The 13380-nt window shown below is 38.2% G+C and overlaps 1 pseudogene; it reads right to left on the reverse strand.

Annotated features, from left to right (window-relative positions):
* Positions 1–506: 506 nt before the first annotated feature.
* The window catches only part of LOC143399621 (ADP/ATP translocase 2 pseudogene), a 75335-nt pseudogene continuing 62461 nt past the window's right edge, over positions 507–13380 (reverse strand).

The raw sequence follows: 13380 nt of genomic DNA on the forward strand, positions 1-13380 counted from the left end.
TTATAGATCACTCAAATTATTTCAAATGAGTTGTCACAATTTGTACTCTTTGTACTTTATATAATTTTATTTCTTCAAATTTGTTATTTATCAGGAATAGCTAAAACAAAAAAATTGCTTTTCATCACCATTGTAATCATAATCATCGTGAAACTGGCTTTAAAAGAAGAAAACTGGTCAGATGAATATTATTGTTTCCCATTTTTAATGAGTAAATAGTTACCATTGATAGACACACAAGAATCTGTCAAGATTATTCAAGATATATAATACAACATGACCAATTAGAGGGACAATAAAGCTAGAAAATAATTTATGTGTCTTGATTCTTTTTCTGCAAGTGAAATACAAAAGCACTACTTATGCCTCTCAGAACAGTGGCTCATACACCGTTGAAAAAACTTAACTTCCTTCATCACCAGGTGTCAAGAATGCCTATGTGTGTGTGTGTGTGTGTGTGTGTGTGTGTGTGTGTGTGTGTATACATATATTGGTTCCTTTGTACACTAACTGCAGCATGATGTGGTAAACAGATAGGAAGTCAACTCAGCAATGACAGTGATGGACTGTGTGATCATAGAGCTAATAAAGATGTAAGTATTCTTGGGATCTGGAAGCATTCTTTTTGCAGCATCAGTGATACCAAAGTAGGCAGCTCAGTAGATGACAATACACTGCTCAGACACATTCAGGCCTTACGACAGGCACTGAAGCCCTGCAAGTTTGTAGATCTTAATCAGGCTGTCACTAAGGCCTTTGAATTCCCTCTCATCTTCAGCTTTACCCACATTAGCTGCTAGACAGGTATAGGTAAAATCAGGAAGGTACACAAAACACCAGGATCTGGACCCTTTGGCACCACTTAATGTCAGATTCCCTGCAAAGTAGTGCCAAAACCAGTTCTTCTTGTCCACACCACCAGTGAAGATTTACCTATATTTATGTTTAAAAGGAACCTTGAGAATCTGGGTGAGTATGTACCTGATGACTCTGTCCAGATCACCACCTCAGAAGGACAGGACTCCCTATTTCTGGGAATATGAACCATATAGACTATGATACCTTTGCATTGCTTGTTCTTGTTGTTTTGCTTGCTGGAATGATGTATTGAAAAGCAGCAGCTTGATGCAGTCCATGGGCACTACCATAGTCTTGGAGATGAAACTTACAGTTCACATTCATGTGACAATATCTTAATTTTGCCTTCACAATTGATAATTGTGTCCAAATACAGGATTATGGATTAAAATTTTTTTCTTACACTCAAGTGTTTTAATTTTTACTTCTGATAATATTTTAAACTTTCAAAAAATTGGAATGAAAATACAAAAAAACTTTTATATTTCCTTTATGCATATACACCATTGTTAATATTTTGCTGCATTTCCTCTTTTATCCACTTTTTATCCAATTGAAAGTAAGTTACTGACAAGGTGTCCTTCATCCCTAAATACTTCAGTGTGTATATCCCCAAAACAAGGACATTCACTTCCATAGCCAATACATTTTTGTCAAGGTCAAGGATGTCAATAATGTTAACACACTCTATTATTTTATCAGACCTTATTCAAATTTTACCACTTGTCCTAATAATAGCTTTATGGCTTTATAGCAATTTGTCTTTTAGCACTTGGTGTTCTTATAGCCTGATGCCAGTCTATTTTTTAATTCCTCTTTAGTTCCCCCCACCCCCGGAAGGATTTAAGATTTTTCCTCCTTCCCTTTAGAAGTACAAAGTTTTACCGGATTCTGACCAGATTAAATTTATCCTCCTTAACACCAGCTAGGAAATTGCAGTCTGCAAACTTCTGCCTTTATTCGGTCAGATGCATGTTTTACTTTCATTTCTTATATTATTCTCTCTCCTACACTTTTTCTATTCTCCTCAAATTCCCTGGTCTCTCCCTCAACCAATACTTACTAGGTGCCCTCTGGGTGCTAAATACTGCTTAGTGAAAAATAACTTGGAACCAATTGAGCCTCTGACTAAGCAACTAGCTGAACTGATCATTCACCAGCCAGGACACAATGCGTGAAAAATTGCAAGGCTGGATGCCCACTCTTCCCAGGAGTCCTGTTTTTAGAACAGAAACAATGTACCCCAAAGACGGAAGGGAGGCCATTCAAATTTTGTTGCAACTAAGTGGGGCATTTTGAAACCTGAAGACTGACAATCCAGAACTTTGACTAGCACTCTATCCATTGAAAATAACCACTTATACAGAGAGGCTGACATCAGGAATTTCTCTCCATAACTAGCTTTGGCATCCTTTATGAGAAAAATCTATTATTCCTTCTGGTGCAGTCTGTCAAAGTAAATACTGGCACTATGAATTCGAAGCTTCTGTGGAATTGAGAACAAATAACATTTTTCTTCTTTCAAAAATTTCCCTAAACCGCCCGCCCATTACTTGCTGCAAGGGAACTAGTACATGATTTTATACCACAACTTCTGCAGCTCCTCTCTGGAAGTTTGTGATGTTAAAACTGAAGAGAGGACAGGGCTGGGGTTGCTTCTGGTAAATATGGGAGCAGGCAGGGAGCTGAGAAGTGTCCCTGGGCCACAACTCGCATCTCAGCTTTGCACATCCAGAAACTCAGCTTTGTCCTGATCCCCAGAGTTGATCGATCTCACGTGCACTCAGACTAATCAACATTACCTACTTTACAGAAAGAAGCTAGGATAACTACTTTCTGGTGAACAGTCAGAGTGTCAAGATGTAAGAATTCAGACTTTGAAGAAAAACAGACCTAATTTCAACTTTCAGCTCTGCCTCCTGCTGAAGCATGATCCTGAGGTGCAATTTAACCCTTCGGAACCCTCGTGTCCTCATTAAGGTGAAATGGGGAATAGTAATAAGATAATGTAATATAAAGAAAAGCAGAGAAAAGAGATTTGGGCAGATCCCAATGCTTGGTACATTGGCAAACTAAGAGCAGCACCAGCCGACTAGAACAACCGTGCTTTGGTAAAGCTTCCTCCTGGATCCTCTTTCTAGACCACATCTGCAGATGCCCTGGTTATCTCTTTAGATATGTTATTATGGGCAGGTATGCCAACACTTAGCCACCTTTGGTTCATTACATCTGTGCCCCATTACTCTATCTGCCCCCTCAGAGCATCACAATGTTCCAGGCTTGTGAACATCCCCAGGGATGCTCCCATTCTTAACCCATAGGAAGGGGGTTATTTTTGTCCACTGCCACATTCTCATTTTTCTATCTGATAAACACAGTTTCATTCACACTCAATCTTTAGGAAGAATAAGGAGCATTAAAAATAGGTGTTTCATAACTCAAGGAAATTTCAATAAGTTTAGGATTTCACCATCTTTTCTTTCTACATTTCTGAAATAACTTTAATTCTTCTTGGAAAAAGATCAATTATCCCCTCCTTTGGAAAGATTACCCTGTTTTCCTGGTACTTTAAAAAAAAAAAAAAAACAGGCTGCTGTACGTGGTACATGGGGGCACACGCCTGTAATACCAGTGGCTCAAGAGGCTGAGGCAGGATGATCGTGAGTTCAAATCCAGCCTCAGCAAAAGCAAGGCACTAACCAACTCAGTGAGACCCCATCTCTAAATAAAATACAAAATAAGGCTGGGGATGTGTCTCAGTGATAGAGTGGCCCTGAGTTCAATCCCTAGTACTCCCCCTCAAAAGAAAAAAATAAAAGGCTGATTTTCTTTATAACTTAAGTAACGAAAGAAAGAAAAGTTGAACATGCAAACACAATAAAAACTATATTTTCTTAATTTGGAATCTCAAAAGTATCTCTGAAACCTATAACACAAGCTTAATAAATGTAGATTATTATAATCATTAAACATGAAAAATGAGTTTTCTGTATGCATTTTTGTCAGGAATTTATATACAACATTATGTATATACAAAAGAAGTACAATGGTTATTTTTTAAAATAAAGCTTTATGACAGTTTTCAGCAATTCAGATAGAATTCACCCACAAGACAAATGTAAAATTTTTTCCCAAAGTTATAATCATGTGATAATCTGTGTAGTAAAGGCAGAAAAATGTCTGCCCTGCCATTGGCTTTCAGAAGATCATTTTTCCAGAACAATGCAGAACTCTATGGAAATGGAAACTCAGTAAGCTGATCACATTTCTGTTTTCTTTCCTAAAATAAATTGTAATACACAATTCATGCATTTTTGCATGCCATAAATGATGGTCTCTCTCATTTGCCTTTAAAAGTGTCTATATATACAAATGTAAAAATCACTATGTTCCTTTTTGCATTTAGTTGCCTACAGTTGGACTTCCTGATACAAAAGTGACTTCTATTTGTATAGTTCTATAAATGAAAATATAGTATCATATTGAACTCTGCTTCAACTTTGACCTAAAGTGGTAGACCTCCAAACCCAAAGAGGAACACTCTGGGCTACTGGGAAGAAGGAGGTGACCGAGGAGAAGGTCATAAAGACAATTTCTCCTTGCACTCCACCAAGAACAAGAGGGGCCTCATTTTCCCACAGGTAAATGAAGTTACCAAGGTTACTTTCAACCCATTCTAATGTGATATGATTCTAAATTAATTTTTAAAACAATTTCATCCAAAACTAGGATCTTCACCACAGCATTCTTTAGCGGGAAATAATGTCCACAAAAGCGGGGCGGGGGATGGGGACTGTTTCCCACAAACTTCATCTTTAGCGCAAGTCAATTTTTTGGAATCTTCTACCTTTAGTTGAGGATTTGCAATGATAGGGACCCTGAACTAGAAGACACAATACCCATCATGTAGGCCATTCATACTGACAGCCTTTTATGATGGGCAAATTCCCTTTTCTTCCTATTCATGATATGCCAAGACATGGAGGGAACATTGACCTAGATGTTTGATTTCTGTTTCAGGTGTGAGCTCGTCTCCTGTCAAGAAGCAATCAAGTCATTGTTGAGCCGACTCTTTGAAGTTGAGTGGGTTTTCATAGATCAAAAGGCATAATAAGATTTCCCGTGGTGTCATATATTGAAAATCTACATCCTGTTTTGGCTCCACGTCTCCTACCAAGTGGTCCTTCACGGAAAGAAGTGAGATGGGTGGAAGTACCAGGAGCCTGACTTTGCTCTGAACAGCTTTTAGTTAGTTACTTCCATTCAAATAACTTCTTTAATAAGAAAATACTGACTACCTATGAACCCAAAGTTTTCTAATGAAGAAAGTTCCACTATTTTCATGAGATCGCATGACTCACAAGCTGATAATCTCTTTTAGACGCAGGGGCCCAATTAGCACAATTCCATGTTCTGCTATTTTGATTATTAGAAGGAAAAACCACTCATATGTTGTCAGTGGGATTGCAAATTGGTGCAACCACTTTGGAAAGCAATGTGGAGATTTCTTAGAAAAATTGGAATGGAACAACCATTTGACCCAGCTATCCCACTCTTCGGTTTATACCAAAAAAACTCAAAATCAGAATACTACATACAGTGACACAGCCACATCAATGTTTACAGCAACTCAATTCACAATAGCTAAATTATAAAGCCAACCTAGATGCCCTTCAGCAGATGAATGGATAAAGAAAATGTGGTACATATACACAATGAAATATTACTCAGCCTCAAAAAAGAATGAAATTATGGCATTTGCAGGTAAATGGATGGAACTAGAGAATATCACGCTAAGTGAAATAAGCCAATCCCCAAAAACCAAAGGCTGAATATTTTCTCTAATAAGCAGATGCTGATCCCTAGTGCAGGGAGGTAGGGAAGAATGAAAGAACTTTGTATTGTGCAGAGGGACGTGAGGGGAGGGGTGAGGCTTTGGGGATGGGAAGGATGGTTGAATGAGACAGACATTATTACTGGTGTGACTCTGTACCATGTACAGTCAGAGGAATGAGAAGTGGTGCTCCATTGTGTGCAATGTGTCCAAATGCATTCAACTGTCATATATAATTAGAACAAATAAAGGGGCAGGGGAGAAGAAATAGAAGGAAAAACCAGAACCGACAAACATGGGAATGCTGACTCTTCTTTAGAATGCAACCCAGCAAAACCTGCAGCAAACCTGCCAACCCCCAGGAGCTGTGCCCAGCCTAAGTTGTTTCCCACAAGGTGCAAATCTCTTTCTTACAATTCACAACAGGATTCTCTTTCAGCATGTGCATATGATCTAACTGCAATGTTGAAGAGAATGTATCAAAACTTGATATTTTTAAAAGGACAGCTTTCCTCAAATATGGTAAAGTTAAAAAAATTCCATAGTTGTGATATTTCTTCAGAAAATAAATTGATACTCCTTAGATGTAGAAGTTATATTCTTATAGAAATAGCAACCTCTAACTCACTGCATATGTATGTCAGCGCCCTTAATCTGATAGAGAAATAATTCTCTTTGGAACATCCCCCCACAAAAAAAAATTTTAAAAAAATAAAATAAAAAAAGCCCTAATTTATGTTTATTACCATGGATAAAAAGAGTACCTAGCAATTTGTCCAACAAATAAGTTGGTGCCTTAAAACCTGATGTCCATGTCTTCATCAGCAATTTCTAATAACTGAAAATTATAGCCATTCTACATCAAAATGGGTTCTATATTCTATTTCATTTTTCATGTGTCAAATGCCAAACTAAAAGACTCTTAACATCATGGGAAAGCTATAGACTGAACTTTCTTTAAGTTTCTTGCATAACTGAAACTAAGCTGAACCCAAGGACACTGCTTCTCCTACAGTCTTTTCAAGAGGTGGCTGTTTTCTCCCACACCTCAAGTTCCTTTTGTGCCCAGAGAAGGAGGTAGGTATCCTCTTGGCTCCTCATTGCTACTGCCTGAACTTTTTCTCTCCCTTCACTGGTATAAACCTCAGCTCCTTTACAATGCAAACCAAAAGTCTATGTCATCTGCCCCTCCTGCTTCCTGTAGCTGTCTCCTGAGTTCTCAGACATCTACCCTCATTCATTTTTCTCCCTCTCAATTCTTGTCATTGATCTTGGTTACTTCATCACCCATGAAGACATTCCAGTCAATGTCATGGTCACACCATTCCTTGCCTACTTTCAGTGATATTTTCTTCCTTTATACTGTCTCATGAACTCATTCCTTGTCCTGCCAAAGGTCAACATCAACCTTCCCAAACTCTACACACTAATCTTATTAAGAATAACCAGCTAAGCTTGTTGTCTTAACCAAGTTATAATACAAGAATACTCTCAAGATGGAAGCATGGATTAGAAGACCGGAAGAAAAGATGGATGAAAGATAGTAAGAGGGATCCTAACTGAAATCAAGATACAAAGTGAAAATCATAAAAAGAAAAAAACAAGATGGCGGATGCCAGCATGAAGGAAAAAATTCAGATTCCCCTCTCTTGACATGCCATCCGGGGCAACAGCTTTCATATGTGTGAGTCTTGGTCAATAATTGACTAGGCAGAAAAAGGGGGAAAAAATTGGATAGATAGGAAAGATGGTGTAGTGGAGCAAGGTGGTGTTTCCCAACCCTTCCACAGCACAGAGAGGAGGCAGTGAAGGAAGACCTGACTGGAGAGGGAGGTGACAGAATAAGTGCTCTCACATGCCCTAGTAAAGAGTCTGAGACCTAAAGAGACTTGAAGTTCAGTTACCAGAGCAGAAAACATTGACAGATTTCCTTATCCCTGAACCCAGAGTGGGGTGGGAGAAAGGGGGAGGGAAAATAGAGAGAGAGAGATGGAGAGGAAAAGCACATAAGCTCACTTCCTTAACAACAGCTGGAAAGAAAAGCAGACCAAATTAAAACTCAACAGAAACTGAAGGAATTCCAGCAGTTTAACCCAAATTGTGGACAGAAAGCCGTGTGGGGCGTGGTGACCATTTCATGGAGTTCACAGCTGAGTAGCTCAGCTGCCCTAGAAGAAACTGAATCAACCCATCACCTCCCCATCTTCAAAGAGCAACAAATAAAGCCAGAGGGACTACCATTGTGGTGGGATGTCTCAATGATGCATACAGAAGTAACTCCTAGAGGGATTGCTACTTGCCAAGATTTGCTGAAACCCCCTCCCCTCACTATGAACTGGGGGAATGGGGTGAAACAGACCTGAGAACTGAACACTCTAGGAAGTGCTAACCTAACCCAGTGCTCTGAGAGGACTCACAGCAGGCAGCAGGAAGTAAAAGCTCAGAAGGAAAAGGGGAGCAATACCCCTGGTTCACAACCTCAGGTAGCTGGAGCTTGAACCCAGGCAAACCAGCTGGGTCTCCTTCCTGAGAGCAGAGACAAAGCCCCAGCAATATAGATGGTTGGGGGAGAAAAGTGGCTTGAAGAGACTTGTATGGAAGGCTGCCCCCTATGGTGAGATAAAAGACTACAAGATGTCTGATGGATTCTTCTCTTGATAAAGGGAGGGTGCATTATTCAGGGGTTCTACTTTCCCTTCCCGCCTCCCTCCCCCTGTTCCCTTTTCTCCACTCCACTGATCTTTCTTCTATTTATTTATAGCTTGCTTTAAATTAGTACATATGGATATACAAAAAGGTGAAATTCACTGCGTCAAGGGTCAAATGTTTTCTCTCATATGCAGAAGCGACACCAAAATAAATGGGGGAAAAGATGTTGAGGAAATCCCATGAAAATAGAAGACAAATCAGTGGATTAGAGAAAGGGGACTGAGGGTGAGAGAGGAGGAGCAAGAAAAGTGAGGAACAATGGAATGAATCTGACCAAACTTTCCTATGTACATATATGAATACACCACAGTGAATTCATATATATATATAAAATATATCCATAATGCACTAAAAAGAGTAATACTGGAGACTGAATTGGAGCAAATTATATTCCAGGCTTGTATAATTATGTCAAAATAAATCCCAATACTATGCATAACTATAATACATTAATAAAAAATAAAACTAAAAGAACTGACGATGCCCCTATTGTCCACATGAGGAAGTGAACCAAAATGGCAGCTCATCTGGAGAGGTTTTCCTTTCATCTTTAAGACTCAGTGGGCTGGGGACAAGAGCTAATATAGGCACAAAAGGTGCCCACATGGGTCCAATAGAGAAGAGAGTTGTAGAAAACTAAAAGGACCCCTGAATGTGAGTCCCTTGCAGGGCATGTCATAGATGCCAGCTAAGGAAGAGGCTGAGCACCAAGGCTGAGGGTGAGGAGTGGGAAAGGAGCTTCCCAGTATTAGCAGCACCTGGATGCTGTGGACATCCCTAATGTTCATAATGTTACCCATAGTCTCTCAAAAGTTTTGATTTTATTTCTGTTGCCCAAGAACCTTTTAAATTTTCATTTTTATAATTAAAAGTAGTCATTTTCAGAGAGAGTGCTCAGTCGTTCAGGAAATAGGCCACGCGGTGGGGCTGCAAGTGTAATCAGATCCTTGGGGAACCGCCTCTGGTGAACAGGACCTGGCTGGCTGGCTGGCAGGAGGAAGAGGGGTAGGGCCCAGAGAAGTGAAATGGCTCTGGACTAACAGGACTGAGAGACTCCCAGGAGCCGCCTTACAGGGATTGCTATCGGCACATAGAGGGCAGAAGCTCGGCTCGGAGGGCGCAGCTCCGCCTACTGGAAGAGAAGAAAATGGATCTCTAAGACTTCAATTTTTTTTTCATTTTTTTTCCTCTTTTTCTCTTTGTTATTTTCTCCCCCTTTTCCTTCTTTCTTTCTTTCCTGTTTCACGTTTTATAGTTCTTTCCATCCTCCTCTAATCTATCTATCTCTCTCTCCTTCTTTCCTTTTAAGAGCACCTTCCTTCTTCTACCCGCCAACTTTCATCCCAAGCATTATGGCTTCCATTACATGTAATTGTCTAAATACAAATAGGTGAAAGTTTTGAGGCTGTCTATAGGGCTCCTAAATACCTAGCTACTACCAACACCCTGATCCAATCACCTGTTAGTATCCCCCTTCAGTAGAGCAATCTTCTAAAGTAGCCAAGACATACTAACCCTCATACCATCATAGCACCTAACCTAAACATAAAGTCCTAAGAACAAACAACAAATCACTATATGCATACAGAATCCGGAAGCCTTTTATGAATTGAATGAATCAGCTTTAAAGTACAATAAAGCCCAACATTTCTAGGCATAGTCTCCCACCACAAAGGAGAGACAACAGAGATATACAAAACCAAAACAAATTTATAGGAGAAAGCAGAAACACAGCAGTCAAGCAGAGCTGGAAAGTAACGTGAACAACGTGAAAAAACAAGGGATAAAAGGATTACAAACAATGCAGGACAACTTAAATCTACAGGAGGACCTAGAGGCATCAGAAAAATGGACAGAGAAAAAACTCAAGGCATACCTAACTCAGATGGAACGGAATATTAGAGAAGATATGAGAAAGCAAGTCCAAGCAATAAAAGTATATTTTGAAAACGAATTAAACAAACAAATTCAAATGGTAAAGAATGAGCTCTACCAGGAGATAGAGATTTAAAAAAATATCAAACTGAAACCATAAACCAAATTAAAAACTCAAACGAGAATATTACAAATAGACTAGATCAAGTAGAAGTCAGAACATCAGATAATGAAGACAAAGTTTATCAACTTGAAAAGAATATAGTCAACAGAGAAAGGATGCTTAAAACTCACGACCAATCTATCCAAGAGATATGGGATGTCATAAAAAAACCAAACGTGAGAGTCATTGGGATAGAAGAAAGTATAGAGGTTCAAACCAAAGGAATGGACATACTATTAAATGAAATGATCCTAGAAAACTTCCCAGATATGAAAGATGGAATGGATTGCCAAATCCTGGAAGCCTACAGGACCCCAAACATTCAATACCATAGTAGACCAACTCCAAGACACATAATTATGAAGATATCCAACATACAGAACAAGGAGAGAATATTAAAAGCTACGAGAGAAAGGAGGCAGATTACATTCAGGGGTAAACCAATTAGGTTAACGGCTGATTTTTCATCACAGACGTTGAAAGCGAGAAGATCCTGGAACAACGTATTTCAAATGCTGAAAAATAATGGATTCCAACCAAGAATACTGTATTCAGCAAAATTAAGCTTCAGATTTGACAATGAAATTAAAATATTTCACGATAAACAAAAGTTAAAAGAATTCACAGCCAGAAAACCAGCACTGCAAGGCATTTTGAGCAACACTACAAGAAGAAGAACTGAAAAATAGCACCCAAAACTAACAGTGGGAGGTATCTCAGTAAAGGGGGAGAAAAATAACCAAAGAGGAAAAACTAGCCAAACTAAAATAAATAAATAAATAAATATGACTGGAAGTATAAACCATATTTCAATAGTAACCTTAAATGTTAATGGCTTAAATTCACCAATCAAGAGACATAGGCTGGTAACCTGGATTAAAAAAACAAATCCAACAATATGCTGCCTTCAGGAGACTCATATGATAGGAAAAGACATACACAAGCTGAAGGTGAAAGGTTGGGAAAATTCATCCCACTCACATGGCCCTCAGAAGCAAGCAGGAGTGGCCATACTCATATCGAATAAAATCAACTTCAAACCTAAGTTAATCAAAAGGGATCAAGAAGGACACTATATACTGTTAAAAGAAACCATCCACCAACAAGACATAACAATTATCAATATGTATGCACCAAATAATGGTGCTGCAACGTACATAAAACAAACTCTCCTCAAGTTCAAGAGACAAATAGACCACAACACAATAATTATGGGTGACTTCAACACACCGCTCTCTCCATTAGACAGATCCTCCAGACAAAAGCTGAATAAAGAAATTATAGAACTCAATAACACAATCAATAACCTAGACTTAACCCACATATATAGAATATATCAACCATCATCAAGTGGATACACGTTCTTCTCAGCAGCACATGGATCCTACTCAAAGATAGACCATATATTATGCCATAGGGCAACTCTTAGTAAATATAAAGGTGTGGAGATAATACCATTCACCTTATCTGATCATAATGGAATGAAACTGGAAATCAATGATAAAAAAGGAAGGAAAAATCCTGCATCAACTGGAAAATGAACAATATGTTACTGAATGATCAATGGGTTACAGAGGACATAAAGGAGAAAATCAAAAATTCTTAGAGATAAACAAAAATACAGACACAGCATACTGGAATCTATGGGACACAATGAAAGCAGTTTTAAGAGGGAAATTCATTTCCTGGAGTTAATTCCTCAAAAAAAGAAAAAACCAACAAATAAATGAACTCACACTTCATCTCAAAACCCTAGAAAAGGAAGAGCAAAACAACAGCAAATGTAGTAGAATACAAGAAATAATTAAAATAAGAGCAGAAATCAACAAAATTGAAACAAAAAAAAATTGAAAAAAATTGATAAAACTAAAAGTTGGTTCTTCGAAAAAATAAATAAGATCGACAGACCCTTAGCCACGCTAATGAAGAGAAGAAGAGAGAGAATTTAAATTACTAACATACGGAATGAAAAAGGCAATATCACAACAGACACTACAGAAATACAGAAGATAATTAGAAAGTATTTTGAAACCCTATATTCCAATAAAACAGAAGATAGTGAAGATATCGATAAATTTCTTAAGTCATATGATCTGCCTAGATTGAGTCAGAAAGACACACACAATTTAAACAGACCAATAACAAAGGAAGAAATAGAAGAAGCCATCAAAAAACTACCAACCAAAAAAAGCCCTGGACTGGATGGGTATACAGCGGAGTTTTATAAAACCTTCAAAGAAGAATTAATACCAATACTTTTCAAGCTATTTCAAGAAATAGAAAAATAAGGAGCTCTTTCAAATTCATTCTATGAGGCCAACATTACCCTGATCCCGAAACCAGACAAAGACACTTCAAAGAAAGAAAACTACAGATCAATATCTCTAATGAACTTAGATGCAAAAATTCTCAATAAAATCCTGGCGAATCTAATACAAAAGCATACCAAAAAAATTGTGCACCATGATCAAGTAGGATTCATCCCTGGGATGCAAGGCTGGTTCAATATACGGAAATCAATAAATGCTATTCACCACATCAATAGACTTAAAGATAAGAACCATATGATCATCTTGATAGATGCAGAAAAAGCATTCGACAAAGTACAGCATCCCTTTATGTTCAAAACACTAGAAAAACTAGGGATAACAGGAACTTACCTCAACATTGTAAAAGCTATCTATGCTTGGCCTCAGGCTAGCATCATTTTAAATGGAGAAAAACTGAAGGCATTCCCTCTAAAATCTGGAACAAGACAGGGATGCCCTCTCTCACCACTTCTATTCAATTTAGTTCTCAAAATACTAGCCAGAGCAATTAGACAGACAAAAGAAATTAAAGGCATAAAAGTAGGAAAAGAAGAACTTAAAATATCACTATTTGCAGATGATATGATAATATATCTTACAGACCCAAAAGGGTCTACAAAGTAACTCCTAGA

The sequence above is a fragment of the Callospermophilus lateralis genome, chromosome 1 (assembly GCF_048772815.1).
Source record: "Callospermophilus lateralis isolate mCalLat2 chromosome 1, mCalLat2.hap1, whole genome shotgun sequence".
NCBI lineage: Eukaryota > Metazoa > Chordata > Mammalia > Rodentia > Sciuridae > Callospermophilus > Callospermophilus lateralis.